This window comes from Pistacia vera, unplaced genomic scaffold, assembly GCF_008641045.1.
Source record: "Pistacia vera cultivar Batoury unplaced genomic scaffold, PisVer_v2 Contig405, whole genome shotgun sequence".
Taxonomy (NCBI): Eukaryota; Viridiplantae; Streptophyta; class Magnoliopsida; order Sapindales; family Anacardiaceae; genus Pistacia; species Pistacia vera.
The window spans coordinates 623,084-640,465 of NW_022196230.1; positions in this window are offsets into that span (position 1 = coordinate 623,084).

The following is a 17,382-nucleotide window of genomic DNA, read 5'->3' on the forward strand; positions in this document are numbered from 1 at the left end:
TCTTTTTGGGCCATACCGTCTCAAGGAGGTGTATCAGAGATCCAAGTAAGGTAAAGCAATTCTAGAATGGCAACAGCCGAAGACAGTAAAGTAAGTTAGAAGTTTCTTGGGCTAGCAGGTTATTATAGCGGTTTGTAGCAGGGTTTGCTCAGTTGGCCAAACTGCTTACAGCTCTCACTAAATAGAGAACTCCTTTCTTTTGGTCAATGCCTATGAAGAAAGTTTTCAAGAGTTAAAAAGAAGATTGACCATAGCTTCTATTCTCGTGTCCCACATGAGGGTGTAGTTATGACATTTATATAAATGCTTCATTTCAGGGACTTGGTGCAGTATTGATGCAGTTGGTAAAGTAATAGCCTATGCTTCTCGTCAGTTAAAAGAGTATGAGACGGATACCCTACACATGATCTAGAGTTGGCTATTGTAGTTTTTGCACTAAAAATATGGAGGCATATTTGTATGGAGCAAAGAGTAACATTTATACAAATCATAAAAGCTTGAAGTATTTCTTCACCCAAAGAGAGCTGAATATGAGACAGAGAGATGGTTAGAGTTGGTTAAGATTATGACTGTGAATTAAGTATCAATTTGGGAAAACCAATGTAGTAGTCGATGCCTTGAGTAGAAAAGCTTACTTGTCTCGACTCACAGGAAGAAAGAATTAATGGAAGAATTGTGCAAAACAGATTGAGGTCATACCAGGAAGGATTTCCAGGTTAGATGTTCAATCTACATTACTAAAGAAATCAGAGAAAGTAGCTGCCGATGAGTGGTGTCAGAAAATAAGTCAACAGTGCTGAGGGTAAGATACCAGAGTTCCATCTCTTAGATGGTGACCTCCGTTTCAGGAGTCGTTTGTGCATTCCTCAAGATGATGAGTTAAAAAAAGAAATTCTTACGAGCTCATGACACACCAACACTGCTCATCCTAGAGTAAACAGATGTATCAAGACTTAAAGATGCTATTGGTGGCCAGGTATAAAGAAGATATTGGAGATTTTGTAGCTAACTGCCTGTTTGTCAACAAGTGAAAGCAGAAACCCAAAGGCCATCAAGGTTGCTTCAGCTGCTTAGTATTCCTGAATGGAAATAGGAGAGTATTTCAATGGATTTTTATACAGTCTCCCTAGATTGCAGGGTTTAATGCTATATGGGTGATATGACAGATTAATCAGTTAGCCCTTTCTTCTAGTCAAGGAGAGCACTACTTCAGATTAGTTGGCCCAGATTTACATTACAAAGATAGTAAGACTACATGGAGTACCCAAGATAATAGTATCAGATAGAGTTCCAGATTTGTCTCAGCTTTCTGGACTAGTTTACAGAGGAACTTGGGTACCAAATTGGCTTTTAGTACCACCTACCATCCTTAAAGATGGCCAGACAAAAAAGAACAATCGATACTTGAGGATATATTAAGGGCTTGTTGCATGGATTACAGGATGTCCTGGCATGAGATTTTACCGTTGGTGGAGTTTGCTTATAATAACAGCTATCAGTCTACAATTAAGATGGCTCCTTAAGGTCTTTGTATGGTAGACTTGTAGATCTCCACTACATTGGGATGAGATAGGTGAAAAGATGGGTTGAATACTACTCTTGGGCCAGAACTAACTCAGAAAATGATTGAAGATGTCAAGTTAATCAGAAGTAGAATGAACACAGCCCAAGATAGCAGAAAGTTATGCAGACTTAAGAGGAAAGATGTTGAATTCGAAGTGGGTGATAAAGTGTTTCTAAGAGTTGCCCCCTACAAACGGTGATGTGTTTCGGTACAAGGGAAAGTTAGCACTGAGATACATTGGTCCATTGAAGTATTCGCGAGTGGGAAAGGTGCCTATAGGTTGGCTCTACCACCCAACATGGACAGAGTACACAATGTATTTTATGTCTCAATGCTTCGAATATGTAAGGGATCCCTCCCATATTAAGTGTAATGATGTGGACTTAAAGAAAATCTTGTGTATGCAGAGTGTCCAGTTCAGATAGTGGACAGAAAGATTAAAGGCTCCGAAACAAGAGCATCCCTTTAGTGAAATCCTTTGAGAAATCTAAAGTTGAAGAAGCTACATGAGAGGTGGAGCAAGACATGCAACCATTACCCGGAGTTGTTTGTTTGAATTTCGGGGACGAAATTTTTTTAAGAGGGGGAGAATTAACGCCCACATGGAGGACATAATTTAATTTATATTCTTATGCCTTTAGTTGTTTTTTGCTAAGGTTATTTTAAGGAAAATGTGAAGAAAATGCCTTAAACTTGCATTAAGGGTAAATGGTCTTTTCACTAAAAATTAGTTAAATTTGTGGGAATGAAAAGAGATAGAATTTATGGAGAATGCAATAAAATGAAGGCATTATGGTAATTGACTAAGGGACATAGATGGAATTTTAAAGCAAGTGCAAGGGCAAAATGGGAAACTATATATAATTTTTATGTTATATCAAATTGAAGAGTGAAACCCTACCACTCTTACCCATATGCACGCCACTTTCACCTCCATATTCTCTCAAATTTTTCAATTCTTCTTCAAAGAAAATTCAAAGGTTTTGGGTGTTTTGAGAGATTTTCAATCTTGGCTTCTATAGGTAAGATCCTTGCACAAGAGTGATTTTAGTTTTTAAAGTGTTGATTTTGATGGTTTATGCTCATAGGATTTAAGAGGAAGAGAGTTTGATCAAAGGAGATTCTTAAAGGATTGATTTTTGCTCATATCAAAGGTAGTAAATCCTACCCTAAGTGTGATTTAATTTATGTTGTGTAGAGAATTTTCTTTGTGCATATATATATTGTTATATGTGGAATTGTTGATGGATTTGGTGTTGAATAATAATTAGAATCTATCCATGGAAGTTGGGTTGGTGTATGTGATACTTGATGAATGTTTGGTTGAGATTTGGAAGATTTGAAGTGAAAATTTTAAAGTGTGTTTTTTGGGCAGATTTGGAGTTATTATGGAGGTTTATTCCAAGTTTTTGGTGGCCTAAAATAGAGATAGAAGTGTATCCCAATTAGTGTTGATTTGTGCACATGAATTGTTTGATGAAATGCCAAGGAGAAGTGCATGTATGAGTATGATTATGTGTTACCTTGGGATGTGTTTGTAGATGGTAGAGAATGACATGTTGGCATTCCATAATGCATAATTGCATTTAAATATGTAAATTTAGAAAGAATTATAAGCATGAAACCATCTACATGCATATATATATTCATAAGAGCATGAAAAAGCCCTAAAATATGTTAAAGAGAAAATAAAAATAAATGAGTATATTAAAGGTATTCAAATCTAAAATTTTACCTAAGGAAGTGTAAAAAGATAAAAAGAAGATAAGGTTGTTGCGATGGGGAGCCCGTGAGTGACATAGTCCCACATGAACGTCGCCTTTAGTGAGCGGCCTCAGAATTCAGAAAGAAGAAATGTACAGTCCGTTAAAAGTGTGTGTGGGTGAGGATTGTACCCAGAATCAGAGAATTCACTCACACGGCCAGGGCTCCAAATCCATGCCTCAACCGAGTCCGATCGGCAAGAATAGAAAAGAAAGAAAGAATAGAAAAGAAAGAAAGAAATAAAGAATAAGAAACAGAAAAACAGAATAAGAAAAATAGAAAAGAAAATGCATAATTTATGCATTTGTACATTTGCATCATGAATATGCATAATACCATGCTTATTATCATGGGTAGTGAAAAATTTAGAAAACAGAGAGAAAAATAGATAGCAAAACAGAGAAAGAATAGAGAAAGAATAGAGAAAGAACAGAGAAAGAACAGGAAAAGAATAGAGAATAATCGGGGAATGTGATGTATGGAAAGAAAATTCGAAATTTTAAGCAGCGGAGAGAGAAGGGTAGCATAGTGAGTTTACTTACTGAGCAATTAGTGCTCACTCTGTTGTTTTTAATGTTTTTACAGGTAATAGGTGAGTTGCGGTCGCACGGAACATCACACAGTGGATGGGTTGGGCTACACTGTCATGTTGCTATTTTGAGTATATTTTGTAAATATTTGTATATAAAGAAAAATTAAATATGGACCCATACTTTGTTACTCGTATATATGTGTATTTTCTTATATATATTGTTAATGAGATTTATTAATTATTTTATGAGTATACTAGCTAGAAAGAAAGCATTACAAGTACAGATTCATGGAACGTCAAAATCCTAAACTCGATCTTCTATCGAATCGTTAATCAATATGCCCAGAACTCGTCGTCACGAACTTGCTTTCGTATGACTAATAATAGACTCTGGCCAGAGATTCTGATTTTCGACATTTATCGATGTTTGTCCAGGAACTCGAATTTGGATGGAGTTAGCGGCACTCCTAATCCTATATTTCCGAGTCAATGGATCCCTTCTTGACCATTGTTCATTTTCGCATATGAACTACGCATGACCAGATAGGCTTTATCATACGAAACATGACTAGTCTTGTACTTATACACTGTATGAACCATACGCATCTGTATCGGATGCGAGCACAATGTCTCAGGTCAAAGGACTACATCGTGCACTAATATAACCAAATGATAAATCATTGACTACATGCTTTTCTAAGTGATTTGTCGTTATTTGGTCATGTTTGAAAAAAAGTTCACCAAACGCTAATCCATAGCAATGCCCTAGTGACATAGCTATCATCGTCATCCGTACTTATATCAACTCATAATATCTTTCGAAAGCATCCAATATGCCTACTATGCAATATAGTTGCCCAAATTATATAGCTTCCATAGGGAACCCTTTTGATAATTCATTTACTGATGAAATGAATCATCTGGACAATTCATATACATATTTTATTTTAAATGCATGACTGAATAAAGGAAGCAATTTATATATATTAATTGAAGAACTCTTTCTTCTATTATTTATGATATATTGATACAAGACAAAATGCTTTGAAACCGACAACACGAATGCTTTCTAGGGCATATTAATATACACTAACAAACTCCTACTTGCACTAAAGCCATTCGATGTTGTATCTCATACCCATCTTCTCAAGATGATGGTCTAATTGCTTCAGTGTCATCGCCTTAGTCAGTGGATCAGCTACATTTTCTGCTGAAGGTGTCTTCAGAATTATAATCTCTCCAGCTCCAACGAATTCTCTCAAAATATGATACTTGTGCTAAATGTGTTTGGATTTTTTGTGTGCCCTTGGTTCCTTTGCCTGTGCAATAGCTATAGTATTGTCACAAAACATGCTTATCAGGTAAGCCATGTTCGGAACCACACCAACTTCAATTACGAACTTTCGCATTCAAATAGCCTCTTTTGCTGCTTCTGAATCAGAAATGTATTCAGCTTTTGTAGTGGAGTTTGTTGTGGTTGTCTGTTTGGAACTTTTCCAACTAACAACACCTCCATTACATATAAAAATGTACATTGACGTAGACTTTCTATCATCAATATCTGATTGGAAATCAGAATCTGAGTATCCTTGAATGTTTAACTCTGAACATCCATAACTCATAACTAGATCCTTAGTTCTTCTCAAGTACTTAAGGATTGATTTTACAACCGACCAATGTTTCTCCCCTGGATTTGACTAATATCTGCTCATAACACTTACAACATAAGCTATATCAACTCTTGTACATAGCATTACGTACATTAAGCTACCAACGGCAGACGCATAAGACACATTACACATCCGCTACCGCTCTTCATCGGTCTTTGGACCCACCGTGAGTGAAGGGCAAGAGACCTCTCTTAGAGTTCTCCATGGTAAATCTTTTTAGCATTTTCTCTATGTACAATTTCTGGGATAATCTAATTACCCTTTTCGTTCTATCTCTATAGACACGAATGCCAAGGACATAAGTCGTTTCTCCTAAGTCTTTCATCGAGAAGGTTTTGGACAACCAAACTTTAACTTCTGTCATCATGCCTATGTCATCTCCCATCAAAAGTATGTCATCTACATATAATATAAGAAACGTAATGGCATTATCTTTAACCCATTTGTATACACAGGGTTCATCTGGATTCTTGACAAAACCAAATGATTTGATTATGTCGTCAAATCGAATGTTCCAGCTTCTTGAAGCTTGCTTCAATCCGTAAATATATCGATGCAATTTGCATACCTTATGCTTTTCAGCAGAGGATACAAAACCTATCGGTTGTTCTATATAGATGTTTTCTTCAATAAACCCATTAAGGAAAGCTGTTTTGACATCCATGTAACATCCACATTAAGGTAAGTTATTTATTCTTTTAATTTCTTGGGTTTTGCTTGTGTTAAGGTGGAAGATTGAAGATTTTGGGAAGTGCAGACTTCGCCGCGGCCAAGGAAGTTGGTCACCGTGGCAACAAACTCTCTACCTAACTCGAGTTTAAGATTTGCAGGCTTCGCCGTGGCCAAGAAGAAAGTTCGCTGTGGCGACATATGCTCTGGAGTTTTTCGCTGAGGCGAAGAAAAAGCTTCGCCAGGGCAAAGAGTTGGCTGAAATTCTTGAGAAGATACTAGAGAAATTTCCTTAAGGGCAAAGTGACCATTCTACCCCTAATTAGTTGAAAATGTGGGGAGTGAAAAATAAGGAAATTTCACGGAGAATGCAATGAAGGTGAGGGCATTCTTGTAATTGATTAAAGGACAAAGATGGAATTTCTAAGAAAGTGTAAGGGCAAAATGGGAAAGTATGCCTAATAATATTAGATATTAAGGATTCAAGCACACAATCCCTACCATTCTCTACACCCCACACGCCACTTTCATTCTCAATTCTCTCAATCTCTTCATCAAATTTCCAAGGAAAATTAGAGGGCTTTTGGTTGGATTTTGGTAGAGATTCAATCTTAAGCATCTCAATGTAAGAATTCTTGCAAATAAGATGTGTGATTAATTATTTAAGTGTTGAGTTCTTATAGTTTATATGCTTAGGATTTTAGAGAAAGAGGAAGTCTACCAAAGAGAAAGAGATTCTAGTGGAAGTACTCAAGTTTTAAGGTAAGTAAATCCAACTCAAGTTATGATTTGAGAAATCAAGTAAGTGAAAATTTTTTATATGTATGTATGTATTTATGTTTTTGAGAATTGTTGATGAGATTGATGGTTGTGGATGAGTAGAAGTTAGCCATAAGAAGTGGAAGTTGTTGTGTGGTGATTGATAGAAGTTGGGTTGAATTTAGAAAGAGTTTGAGAAGAATTATGAAGTGTATTTTTCCTGGCTAGGTTTAGTATTGATTTAAGGGAGTTTTACTCCAAATATTGGTGGCTTGAGAAAGAAGTAGAAGTATAGCTAAATTAGAATTTGAGTATGCATGCATTATGTTTGATGAAATGTCCAAGAGAAGTGTATGTATGGGTGTATTTATTTGTGATCTTGATATGAGCCTGTAGATGATAGAGAAAGATTTATTTTTATGCTACATGATATGCTTGCATTAAATACTTGCACTTAAAAAGAATATTAAGCATGAATCATCTACATGCAAACATATGCATATGTATGAGAACTAAAGAATAAAGAACTTAAAGAATAAAGAAAAAGAAAGAAAAAGAAAGAAAAGCACTAAAGAACAAAAGGAAAGAAAGCAAAGTGCTAAAGAAGAGAAAAGAATGGTTGTTACGACGGGGAACCCGTGGGTGACAAGAAGAAGAATATTCCCACAAGCACGCCGCCTTCAGTGAGCGACTTAAGAATAAGAAGAAGAATTTGTAAGGCCCGTAAGATTGCATATGGATGAGGGCTATGCCCAGAAGAAATACCTACATGCACACCACCTTAAATGAATAGTCTAAGAAGAAAAGAATTTGTACAGTCCGTAAGAGTGCATGTAGATGAGGACTGTACTCACTCACACGGCCAGGGTTTCGAATCCATACATCAATTGAGTCCGATCGGCAAAGAATAAGAATAAGAATAAGAAAGAATAAGCAAGCAAGAAAAGAAAAGAAAAGAAAAGAAAAGAAGAGAAGAAAGAAAAGAAAAAGAAAGAAAGAAAGAATAGAAAGAATAGAAAGAAAGAAAGAAATAGAAAAGAAATAGAAAAGAAACAGAAAAGAAGAAAGAAAATTCATCTCTATGCATTTGTGCATTTGCATCTCATCCATGCATGATGCCATGATTCCTATCATGGATAGAGAGACATTAGAAGAAAGAACGAACAGAAAAATCAAAGAAATTTAGAATGAAAGAAGAGTGAGAACTAGAAAAAGTGAAAGAACAAAGAAAGAATCAAGAAGAAGAAAAAGAGTAAAGTAAGGAAAGAAATTCAGATTTTGAACAACGAAAAGAGAGGAGTAGACTAGAGGATTTACTTACTGAGCAATTAGTGCTCACCCAGTTGTTTCTAAATGTTTTGCAGGAAATAGGTGAGAAGCGGTCAGATGGACGTCGAGAAGCGGAGAGAAGTGGCACTACTGTCCGTTGTTTTTAAGCTATTGTATATAATATTTTTGCTATGTACAAAATTTAATATATATAAAGTAAAGAAAGTTTTCGGGCCCATTATCTTTTACTTATATACTTATGTGTTTTATTATAGTATATTTCTCAAGTATACTAGCTAGAAAGAGGTATTACAATCCATCTGCCAAATTTCATAATCATGGTATGCTGCGATGGCTAGCATTATACGGATGGATTTAATCATAGCTACAGGTGAGAACGTTTCCTCATAATCCAATCCTTGTTTCTGAGTATAACCTTTCGCCACCAGTCGAGCTTTGAAGGTCTCTACCTCCCCATCCTTGCCAACTTTTCTCTTGTAGACCCATTTGCAACCTATAGGAACTATTCCCTCTGGTGGATCCATAAGTGACCATACTTGATTGGCATGCATTGATTCTATCTCAAAATCTATCGCTTCTAGCCATTTTCCTGAATCTCTATCCAGTATTGCTTCTGTAACGCCCCACTTGAGGTACGTAGTTATTGTTCTTTCGTTTGCTCTTATTTGAGAGGGTATCTTGGTAATATTGTTTGTTTGACATTAGTTCGAGTGTTGTGTCGAATAATTGCCCTGAAATTGGTTAAAAATAGAAGAAGTGTAGTGTGCCAAGCTTCGCCAGGGCGAAGAAGAATCTTCGCCGCGGCGAAGAGATGTTGAAACCACGGGAAACTTTCTGGACAGTTTCGCCGCGGCGACAGAAGTTTCCTCGCCGCGGCGACAGTCCGACCAAAATGTTTACTAAGTTTTAGATATTCTCTTCACTAAGGGCAATTTGACCATTCTACCCCTAATTAGTAGGAAAAGTGGGGAGTAAATTGTAAGGAAATTTCAAGGAGAATATGTTAGTATGGGGGTGTGTTAGTAAGGAATCAAAGGATATGGATGGAATTTCCATAAAAGAGCAAGGGCAAAATGGGAAGAATGAGTATTAAGAGATATTAAAAAGGGTTTAGCCTTTGAAAGTTCTTCATTTCCCATTTCCACCGCCTCCTTCATTCTTCTAAACTCTCTCAAATTTCCTTCAATCTTTCAAGGATTTCCAAGAGCCTTTTTGAGAAACTTTTAGTAGGGTTTTAACCTAAAGCTTCCTAAGGTAAGGATTTGTGCTTTAGATGAGAGTTTTCCTATGTTTTGATTAGAATCTCATGTTGTGATTGTTGGTTAAATTGTAGAGGAAAAGCAAGCTTCCAAAGGAAAGGAGAAGTGTTAAAGAAGCTAATTTCTCATAAGGTAAGTAAACTCAACCCAAGTTGAGATTTAAGAACCCTTTTGAGTAGATTGATGTACATATGTACTTTCTTTTAATTGTTGAATGAGAGTAGTAATTATGTTTGAGTTATGAGTTATGAGAAGTGTGGTATTTGCTTGATGTTGGGTTGAGTTTGGTTGGAGTTGGAGGAGGTTTTGAGCAAGATTATGGAAGTGTTTCTCTTTTGATAGGGAATTTAGGGTTTATGAGGGAGTTTTCTCCCATTTGATTGATTAAAGAAAACAGAAAAGTTAGAGTTAGAGTAGAGTTATTTATGCACATGAGTTGTATGATGAAATGCTCAAGAGAATCATAAGTAAGGGTAGAAAGCCTTAATTGTTGCTACATGTCATAATTACTTTTCATAAATGCATTAATGAGTATGAGTCATTGATGTGCATTATTTATGCTTTACTTATGCATTAGAAATGAGAGTAGAGAAAGAGTAGAGACTTTTGAGTTTAGACTACTCTAAGAGTATCAAGAAAGAGAGAATGAGCACTATGGTGTAAAGCTAAAGTAGTGCTTAATAAGAGAATAGAGTAAGTTGTGCGATGGGGAACCTGTGAGTACGGGTAGAGTATTCCCGCATGTACGCCGCATCAATAAAGCGGCCAGAGTATCAGAAAGAGAAGTGGTGTAGCCCGTAGTGTACATGCGGATGAAGGCTATACCCGAGTTTACCCGAGAGATTTCTATGCACTCACATGGCCAAAGGTTCCGAATCCATGCATAACCAAGTCCGATCGGCTAGAATGAATAGAAGTCACCGGGAGTGGGAGCGAGTCCCAGCCGTGCCTCCGGTCAGATGGGGCCGTGACTTACTAGAAAGAAAGTTAGCATAGAGGAGTTATGAGAAAGAGAGATTATATAGTTATATTAAAGCAAGAGTTATGGTGATATTTGAGTTCAGGGGTTTACTTACTGAGCCTTGTTTGTGCTCATCCAGTTGTTCCCTATGTCTTTGCAGGTTCTGGATGAGGACACAGTCGGATGGACATCGGCACACGAAGAGAAATGGCTACACTGTCCACCCTATGTTGATAGTTTTGCATATGTCACTAGCCTTGTATATATTTGTATAAAGAATGCATATGTTTAATAAAAGAAAAATTTTGGGCCCAACTTTTTATATTATGGTTACATGTATTTTTACGATGCATGTTTTTATAAGAATGGAGTCGTTACACCCGTACTCAAGAGTGATGAATCCTTTGTCGATCCACCATAGTCTCGATACACTTCTCAATGTAGCCAATCACTATTGTATTGATATATTTGAATAGAACTACGTTGGGCTAGTGTCAAACTACACCAATTTGTGCACAAGACGCTCCGGTGATCTCAAGTCTAAGGATCACATGCACCACCATCCGTGAGAGGATTTATTCCATAGACACTAGAGTTACCATCCATATGAAATCCTCTGGTGGGTCTGTCCAGTGAACTTGCCTTTAGCAAGCACCCATGCATTGCACCAGGTTGTCGGCAAACAACCTTGACAAGTGAGATTAGTCACTGCCTTTCAACAGGGTCGTTCAACACTATGATAGCTTTACCATATTATCTATGTCCTTAGTTAGAATAATACTAGGGCTACGGACATTTCTAGAATGGCCACCATATGTGATCATAGGGTTCTCACTATCAAGATTTGAAACACTTGATACCCTCGTCACGGTTCTACCATCCTAAGGACATATATCATTACATACACGATATAGAAGAATATACCTTTTATTGTTAAATAAACACTTATTATGGAGTCAATATTACAATAATTGATTGGCTCTAGGGCACCTACTCTAACAATCTCCCACTTGTACTATATCCATCATTCATGTATTTAATAACAAATGACCTTAAGTGTTTTTCATGCTTCTGCTGCGACAGAGGCTTCGTCAGTGGATCAGCGAGATTGTCATTTGTATGCACTTTACTGATCTATACATCTTTCCTCTCAACCATTTCTCTAATGAGATGAAAATGTTTGAGTATGTGTCTAGACTTCTGGTGAGACCGTGGTTCCTTTGCTTGAGCAATTTCTTCATTATTGTCACAATAGACATCTATCGGATCAACAATCATGGAAACCACACCAAGTTCGGTGATGAACTTCTTAATCCAGACTGCCTCATCGGCCGTATCGGATAATGCAATATACTTAGCCTCTATTGTAGAGTCCGCTACAGTGCTTTGCTTGGAGCTCTTCTAGCTCACTACACCCATATTGCGATAAAATACAAACCCTAATTATGATCGATAATCATCTTTATCTGTTTGGAAACTAGCATCACTGTATCCTCTTACAGTGAGCTCATCTTCCCCTCCATAAACCAAGAACATATCCTTAGTCCTCTTCAAGTACTTAAGGATGTTCTTGAAAGCTATCTAGTGACGCTCACTAGATCCGATTGATATCTACTACAAGTGCTTAACACACATGAGACATCAATCCAAGTACATAACATGGCATACATGATGGATCCAATTGCTGACGCAAATGGGATCCTCTTTATTCTATCTCTCTCATCATGTGTTTTTGGACACATATCCTTAGAGAGAGAGGCACCATGTGACATCGGAAGAAATCCCTTCTTGGATTCTTCCATACTAAATCTCTTCAGTACCTTGTCAGCGTATGTACTCTAACTTAGGCCAAGCAACCTACGTGATCTATCTCGGTAGGTCTTTATTCTAAGGATGTAGACTGCTTCTCCTAAGTCTTTCATGGAGAAGCACTTGGTTAGCCAAGTCTTTACTGACTGCAAGTTTGGTATATCATTCCCGATCAGAAGTATGTCATCGACATACAACACTAAGAATGCCACTGTGCTCCCACTCACTTTCTTGTAAACACAAGGCTCATCTTCGTTCTTGATAAAATCGAATTCTTTTACGACTTCATCAAAACGAATGTTCCAACTCTTTGAAGCTTGCTTGAGTCCATAAATGGATCTTTGCAACATGCATACCTTCTCAGCTTGCCCATCAAGAATGAAACCATCAGGTTGTGTCATATACACATCCTCTTCAAGGTTTCCATTCAGGAAAGCCGTTTTGACATCCATTTGCCAAATCTCATAATCATGATATGCAATAATCACAAGTTAAATCCGGATGGATTTAATGATGGCAACCGGCGAAAAGGTTTCCTCATAGTCAATACCATGAATTTGTTTGAAACCTTTGGTAACCAGTCATACTTTATAATTGTGCACCTTGCCATCCATGTCAGTCTTCTTCTTGAAGACCCATTTACACCCTATGGGTTTTACCCCTTCAGATGGTTCCACCAGAAACCATACTTGGTTCTAGTACATGAAGTCCATCTCAGATCTCATGACTTCAAGCTATTTAATGGAATCTGGATCCGATATAGTGTCTTCGTAGGTTATGGGTTCATCATCCTGGTAGATAAGTACGTCACCATGTTGAGTCATGAGATAACTATATCTCTCAGCCTCATGGCATACTCTCCCAGATCTATGTAACTCCTGTGCTACTTGAGGTGGTTCACTTTGATCCACAAGTTGTGGAGTAACCTCCTCCTGATGTTCAACCACTACTCGCGGCACATCTTCTCGTCCTTCGTCTAGTATATCTTGTGGCTTTAGAACTTCATCGAGTTCTACTTTTCTCCCATTAGTACTTCTTAGAAAAAAATTCTTTTCTAGGAAGACACCAATACGAGCAACAAAAATTTTACGCTCTTCTGGATGGTAGAAATAGTATCTTTTGGTCTCTTTAGGATACCCCACAAATATACATTTGTAGGATTTTGGGCCTAGCTTGTTCGAAGTCAATTTCTTGACATAAGCTTCGCAACCCCAAATCCTTAGATAAGACAAATTGGGCTTTCGCCCATTCCATAGTTCAAATAGAGTCTTGTCTACAGACTTTGACGGCACACGGTTCAAAATGTGAGTTGCAGTCTCTAGGGCATAACCTCAGAATGATGCAGGTAAATCATTACAACTCATCATGGACCTAACCATGTCAAGTAAGGTCATATTCCTCCTTTCAGACACTCCATTGTGTTGGGGTGTATATGGACAGGTGAGTTGTGATACTATCCCACATTCCTTCAAGTATTCAGAAAACCCTGAGCTTAAGTATTCACCTCCTCGATCCGACCAAAAAGTTTTAATACTTTTGCCCAACATATTTTGTACTTCATTCCTAAATTCTTTGAACTTATCAAAGACTTCAGATTTATGTCTTATGAGGTAGACATAACCATATCTACTAAAATCATCAGTAAATGTGATGAAGTAGGAATATCCACCTCTGGCTTCAACTGTTAGTGGACCACATACATCACTATGGATAATGCCTAATAGTTCAATAGCCCTTTCACTTTGTCTTGTGAAAGGTGACTTGGTCATCTAGCCTAAAAGGCATGACTCGCATACCTCAAATAACTATAAGTCAAAAGGGTCCAAAACTCCATCCCTTTGAAGTTTTGCAATACGGGTCTGATTAACATGACCCAATCTACAATGCTAGAGGTATGTATGGTTTTGTTCGCTATGTTTAGCTTTCTTAGTTTCAACGTTGAGAATATCCTTATTGTTCAAATCAAGAACATATAATCTATTATATAACCTTGCAATTCCAAATAGAATACCATTCAAACTAAAGGACAACAATCCATTAGAAATCTCAAAACGATATCTTATATTATCCAAAATGGATACTGAAATAATGTTTCTAGAAATCTCAGGTACAAAATAACGGTCTTTGAGTTCTAATAATAAGCCCGAAGGCAAAGACAAACAATAAGTCCCTATAGCTAATGCAGCCATATGTGCTCCATTTCCAACTCGTAGGTCCACTTTTCTCTTGGTAAGCAATCTACCCTACCTTAGTCCCTACACATCAGTACAAATGTGAGTACCACATCCTGTGTCAATGACCCAAGATGTTGAAGAAGAGAAGTTAATCTCAATGATAAATATACCTGAAGTCGAAGCATCTGATTTCTTCTTGTTTGCGAGGAAAGCCTTGTAGTGTTTCCTCTAGTGGCCAAGCTTGCCACAATAGAAGCTGACTACCTTCCCACCTTTCCCAATGCCACCCGCAGGCTTGAGCATTCTGTCCTTTAGGCTTGGGCTTGGGCTTGGGCTTGGGATTGGCCTTGGCCTTTCCCTTACACTTACCCTTTCCTTTACTGGCAGTGTTAGAGTAGGTGCCCTAGAGCCAATCAATTATTGTAAAATTGACTCTGTAATAAATGTTTATTTATCAATAAAAGGCACATTCTTCTATATCGTGTATGTAATGATATATGTCCTTAGGATGGTAGAACCGTGACGAGGGTATCAAGTGTTTCAAATCTTGATAATGAGAACCCTATGATCACATATGGCGGCCATTCTAGAAACATTGTAGCCCCAGTATTATTATAACCAAGGACACAGATAATACGGTAAAGCTATCATAGTGTTGAACGACCCTGTCGTAAGGTAGTGACTAATCTCACTTGTCTAGGTTGTTTGTCGACAACCTGGTGTAATGCATGGGTGCTTGCTAGAGGCAAGTTCACTGGACAGACCCACCTGAGGATTCCATATGAATGGTAACCCCAGTGTCTATGGAATAAATCCTCTAACGGATGGTGGTGCATGTGATCCTTAGACTTGAGATCACCGGAGCACCTTTTGCACAAATTAGTGTAGTTTGACACTAGGCAAATGTAGCTCTATTCAGAGCTATTAATACGGTAGTGATTGGCTACATTGAGAAGTGTATCGAGACTACGGTGGATCGACAAAGGATTCATCACTCCTGGGTACGAGAGAAGTTATCTCATTGGGTAATTCAGTAAATGGTAGTGACACTAAATTTGTTGCCATAATGGGATTGAGTTGATGCTCAATCCAATTTAATATTCCTGTCATTGGTCCAAGAACTAAATATGTACCTCAGTCTCGATGAGATAATAGTTGATGAAAGGATTTGATTGCACGGTAACCATACCGTTGATAGGCTGCGGTTTCGCTGAATCTGAATATGTCAGGTGGCCATATGCCTTTCTAGGGGCCAATCTTGGTCTGTGTGTAATGAGACGATTAATTGATGTTAATCGCGATACTATACACTGTCGATATGATGAGGAACCTACGAGTCACACACTTAGAAGATAATTTAAGAATTGATTTTTGAGAAGGGTATTTTCGTCTTTTAGGATGAAAGGGTACTTTGGTAATCTCACAGTGCAATTAAATTTGCTAAGGTTGTTGCCTGTATTTAATTTTAATACTAAAATTAAATTAGTGATATTATATTTAAATATATCTATGTATATATTTAAATGAATTATTATTATTAATTGAATGTTAATATATAATTATTTATTAATTGATTTTAATTATAATAATAATTAATTAATTAATTAAAATACCATAAAGGGTGTGTTTGGTTGCAAGGGTGAACTGGGGTTGGAGCCCATGGCTATTCCAAAGTGGAATAGGGTGTTAATTGTTGCACAATATAAGTGCAACTTAAAATTAAAACAAGAGAGATTTATTCATTCAATTAAAACCCTAGCCACCCTATCTCTCTATCTCTCGAGAAGAAAACTTTTCTTGTTCTTCTTTCTTGATTCTTGAAGCCCTTGATTGTTCTAGCAAAATAATCAAGGGTTCTGCGGATTATCTTTGTGTGGACTTCCATGAGTGCGATCTTACTTTGGATTGACTGGCAAAAAATCACGTGAACAGTAGACTGTGAATAGTAACCATGAACAGCAATCGTGAATAGTATCATGAACAGTGTTCCTATTCGAAATCAGAGATATTCGAAGGAGCATCCAAATGTACGTAAGTATTCTAATCCTTGAATGGATTTACTTTATATAGATTTTTGTTTATAAACATGTAAATGGTATGTAACGCCCACATCAAGGTACGTAGCTTTATTTATGCCCTAATATCCTTAGTTGAATTTTGTTAAAGCTATCTTGGACAAGTGTGAAGAAAATTCCTTAAACCTTCATGAGGGGTAAAATGGTATTTTCACTCATAATTAGTTAAAAAAGTGGGGAGTGAAAAGAAGTAGAATAACATGGAGAAGTTAATAAAAATTAGGGCACTTTTGTAATTGACTAAGCGACATAGATGGAATTTTTAGAAAGTACAAGGGTAAAATGGGAAAAATATATATATATATATATATATATATATATATTCCCATCAAAATGACAAGCTCATTGAAGTCGTGGCACATTGTAATTTTCACAAAATTTTATCCAAACCCACAGTACTGATCAAGTCATTAAAATTGACCAAATAATATTAAATTCTGAATACCCTTGTGGATTAAATCCTGAACTCTTAAGTTGATTAATCCAAAAGCATAACCCAGACACACAAAATCAAGAAAAAGAGTGTTCCCCATGTTGAAACTTGAAAATCAAATCAATGGAAACATATCTAAATCTAGTTGTCAACAATCTGGCCCTGGCCGACCTGTGTTTATGGATNATGAGAAGTAATTTATTATATGTGATGAGAAGTAATTTATTAGTATGTGATGAGAAGTGACTTATTAGTATGTGATGAGAATTGATTTATTAGTATGTGATGAGAATCGATTTATTGGTATGTGATGAGAAGTGATGTATTTGTATGTGTTGAGTTGATGGGATTTTGGATGAAAAATGAAAGAATGGATGTGGAAGGGTGGAGGATGAAATTCGGCTAGGTTGATTGTTGGCTTTA